Raw genomic sequence first — 4,443 nt, 5'->3', positions numbered from 1 at the left:
TTTTTTTTTTTCTTCTTCCCTATCTCTCGCTCCTCCCCAAGTGGTGAGTTTTCAGTGTAAATACCATTTTGTTCAGCTCTGGTGTGGGATTTGGAGGAAAGTGACCTATTTTAAAGGCCTTTTATCGCTTCCCTTCAGATGGGCATGTGTCTGCTGGGCCCGTTAGCCAAATAGCGTTTCCCAGCCGTTTTAATTTGGCAGGTTAAAATATCACATTGAGGGTAGATTTCTGCAACTTGTGTGCGGGTATGTGCTTAGAAATGCCTTTCAGCCTGCTGTGCTGCAAGCATCTCCGGAGTACTGGAGTTCACCTTTGTCACTGTGAAAACAAAAATAAATATAAGAGAGAGATACCTGGGTGCCTGTAGCATGCAGTTGTACCATTGTGTTGGGCGCGGTACAAGAAACGGGGGGGAAAAGAAAGAGGATGACAATGGTTGTTGCCAAATGTAGATCTTTAAATATCTTAGTAAAAATGACAGCATAGTGCTAGCCTGGAGAACCTTCTTTTCTTTTCATAAAAAAACCACTTAATATTTATCATGCTTGTCTCTTCTGCTTATCATGGTATGGACTGTTTGATTAGGTAGCATTTTAGTGGCTGAGTTGGTTAAATAGCAGTTGCATTAACTAGTTGAACAAATTGTGTCCTTCACCTTTGACTATTACATTTTGAGAGCTTTTACAGCAGTGTGTCCATGCATGCCAAGGGCAGATTAACAAGATGTTACCTAAAGGTTTGAATGTTATTGATTCCTTACTATTAATGCTATTTATAGTGCATGTGACATGGTTCTTGTTTTATGTATTTGCATAAAGGTTATCAGCTTGGAATGCTTCAGATGAAATGTTCCCAAAATACCGTTCCTAATGGTATATATCTTGTGGAATGCTGTAGTTCAGATCTTTAGTGTTTGAAAAATAACTTTAGTATATAGCACATCATAATAGTGAAAATATTGTGGAAAAATATGATATACTTTGACAGTGATAAGAGGCTTGTTTTCCTTTTTCAGGATTACAGAATAAAAACTTCTATTGCAATAAATATGCTTTTTAAATATGTTTTTCCTGAAACTAGTTTGATTCTACATTTTCATTTTTGTTGTCCCTGTTCATATTGAATGTGTCATAGTTTTTGCTACTTATGCCCAAGGACAAACCTAATCAACGATTGGTTTGAGCCTTCATATTAGATTCTTCACAACATTGGCCTAGTTCTGACTGGTATGTTTGCCATTTTTAGGTCTCCTCTTCCTTCTATCTGTTGACTCAAATACATTGATAAACTTGAATCTTAATTTGTCCTTTGAACTTGAATGTTTTTCTTCTGTGTTAAGAATGTCTTGCTAAAGAGAAAGTGATTCTGGGAGAACAGTTTAAATTAAATTTAATCTTGTTCAAAACTGCTTGAAGTAAAAACTCCTTAGATGGTTTCATTTTTTTAAACTAAGCTAAAATTAAGTGCTGCTTGTAGAGGACCAGATGTTGGAGTTAAAATGAAGTGCAGATAAGGTGACTTAGGCCTCATGTTAGACTATTGTTAAAAGTTATCTATTGCATGCCCTTCCATTAAATTCTATTATAAACTAGGCTGGAGCATTTAAAATGTTTACTTCCTTCTAAATAATATTTCCATTTGTGCAGCTTTCATCTTTGCCTATCCATTATAATTCATTAGCTTTTGTCATTTGAATAACATATTTTTAATGGGTTGTAAGAGAGCCTACTTTTTGGACTCGGTGAGATAGAGAAGCAAATATCATACTAATAATTACATCTTCAGATGTATCCTACTACTGAATTTCCTGTAATGAGGATGTTTTGCAGAGAACAATAGATATGGCAAAGAATTCAGAGATTTGTTTTAAAGATGTTGTAGGTAGCCAATTCTACAGTAATGAGTTCCACTTTTTGTCAAAACCTGTGCATTCTGAACAGGAATGTTACGTTGCTTCCAGGTACTTAGTCCTAAGGTGCTAATTCTCTTTCAGATAAATTGATCTATCAAAGAAAGACTGGATGTACTGCTGCTCTGTCTCTTTTCTGTCTCTCCTACAAGGGTATACTTCTGAGCTATCTTAATAGAGATTACAGTCATTTGAAAAATATTCCTTTTATAAGTATATTGGACAGTATAGATGCTTCATCAAAGAAGAAAATACTTAGAGTTGATTTGGGTCTTTTTATAATGCAAGCGTGGTAAAGATGCTATGATAAATATCACTTGTCCTATTCCATTCCCAATATATTTTTGGGGAACACTTGCATAATTACTAAGATGCTTGCTTAGAATCATTTTCTATCATTGTTCGAATTAAAACTGCTTAACCAGCATATATATTTTTACATTGAAGTGCACACCAGGAACTAAAGCTCTTTCTTTGGCTATTAGTATACAGCAATGACCCAGGCTTCTGTCTTCTGGGCTATGGTGGTTGCGGTTGGCCATTGTATGCTTCCTGTTCAAGAATGCTATTTAGTGTGAAGGTTTTTCTTTGTATTTCCTTACATGAACCTGCACAAAGGGGAAGCTTAACTTCAATGCTGAAATAGAATCCTGTCTGCATTAGAAAACTATCCTGTGTCTGACAGTGTCTTTACCACTTCTGGATTATGAAAAAGACCCAAATCAACCCTAAACAGTTATGGGTAACTTACATATCCTCCTTCAGTCAACCATATTTGAGGCAAGCTTACCTGCAGAGATGCAGAGAAGAATGATTTAATACCTGTCGTAGCTTGATGGCTATCATTTCTTTTATAACTCTTGAACGTGTCTTACTCTTCTCTATAAACTTCTCATTCTTGACTGACACAATGCAGGATGAATCCCTGGCCTGTGCAATTTTCTGCTCTTTGGTGAGTTCCTGATAGGCTAAAACTGCCTATGGTCAAATAAATTTTGATGTTTAGCTGCATAGTCCCATCCTCCACCTCCTTTTCCCTGTATGCCATTCCAGTAGCTCTGGTCCTTGTCTGAACCTGCACTGAGCCACTCCAGCCACACAGCAGAAAGCTAACCCAAGAAAAAATCTGAATAGTTTTGTGCCAGCTTGGTGAGCTGAAATGGCTCAGTGTAGTGTTAAACAAGTGCTAGAGGCAGCTCAAGGGACTGGGCTGAACCATGATCAGCCTGATCAGAGAGAAATGTTTGGAGACAGAGATGGTTGGGGGCATTTCAAATTTGTAGTAGCTGGATTTGGAGATTCTTTATTTTTGTTGTTCTTTAACAGGCTGGGGAGATACTCATCATACATTGATTTCTGTGGGGAGAACAGACGGGAAAGAATCCAGTGGATAAAGGGTCAGAAAACCACTAATCTACTCATGTGAAGTTCCAGAGGGACCTAAGCTGTGCGGAAGTGCAAAGCAAGGAGTCCTCCCTGTGAAAACAGGATTTAAAACATAAAAACTTGAAATTAGAGGTGAAAGTGTCTTAGGCAAAAAAAATGTGTACAAAACAGGAGGGAAGGATGGAGAGCTGTTTAAAGCACAGTTGGCTTTTAGACACTATATTCCTTCCTTCTTATCTAAGTGCTCGTTTACAGTATGAAACATGGAGGAAGAAATACTTTCTGAAGGTCTTTAGGAACACAGTGGATATTAGGCAGCACAATGGAGGCTCCAAAGATGGGTTTTTTAAGCAATTTTTTAAACAGATTTGATGATCGCTAGATGACAGTATTTGTTCATTACCAAAGGGTAGCCATTGAGAACTTTCAATACTTTGTTAGAAATTATTTCATCGGACACTCTTGACAATGGTGGGAGGGGGAGAATCCTCCTAAATCTTCTGGATTTCTTTGCCGGAAGAAAAGGCAGGGTAGCCTTTGTAAACATTATGTGAAATTGCCAAAGCAGCAGTAAGTTTTGTCTAAGCAGAAAAGTTGCCCCAGTGTAATCAGTACTGGCTAAGCCCAGATCCCCAAAGTTAGTTAAGCACCTACATTCCTTCTTGTATTTGGTCCTTTGGCTATATGTGCTCTAGTTCGTGGAGTTTTTGTAGCTTAGAGATAATATTTTCCTTCTATTAGGGGTATTGTGAAGATAGTCCAACAGCTGTCCTTAGGAACTGTGATGATGGCTTCTTAATGTGAGTGCACGGTAGCTAATAGTTTTGCCTGTTGTATTGCTTGGCTAGGAACGGTTTTGTTTTTTCTCTAGGGGTCAGTTAACTGGGTGACAGCATGAGACTTACGTGTTGAATATTGTTGTCAGAATGGAAAGGACTAGGAATGTTTTGTTTTAGGGGAAACTTAGATTTTGAGGAAAGAAGCAAAAATCACAGAACTCTAAAGCTGGCAGGCTCTGCAGTTTTCTGGGCCTGTGATCTTCTACTGACCCTTGTTATAGTCCTGGCTAGAGCCATGCAAATATTTTCTTTATAGTGATATGTAATTTTATAAAAACAGAGTTTTGTTCTATGCTCATCAAATGTAG

This window comes from Apteryx rowi, unplaced genomic scaffold (assembly GCF_003343035.1).
Source record: "Apteryx rowi isolate R43461 unplaced genomic scaffold, aptRow1 scaffold_99, whole genome shotgun sequence".
NCBI lineage: Eukaryota > Metazoa > Chordata > Aves > Apterygiformes > Apterygidae > Apteryx > Apteryx rowi.
The sequence above is the reverse complement of the archived record's forward strand: the minus strand, read 5'-3'. Positions refer to the sequence as shown.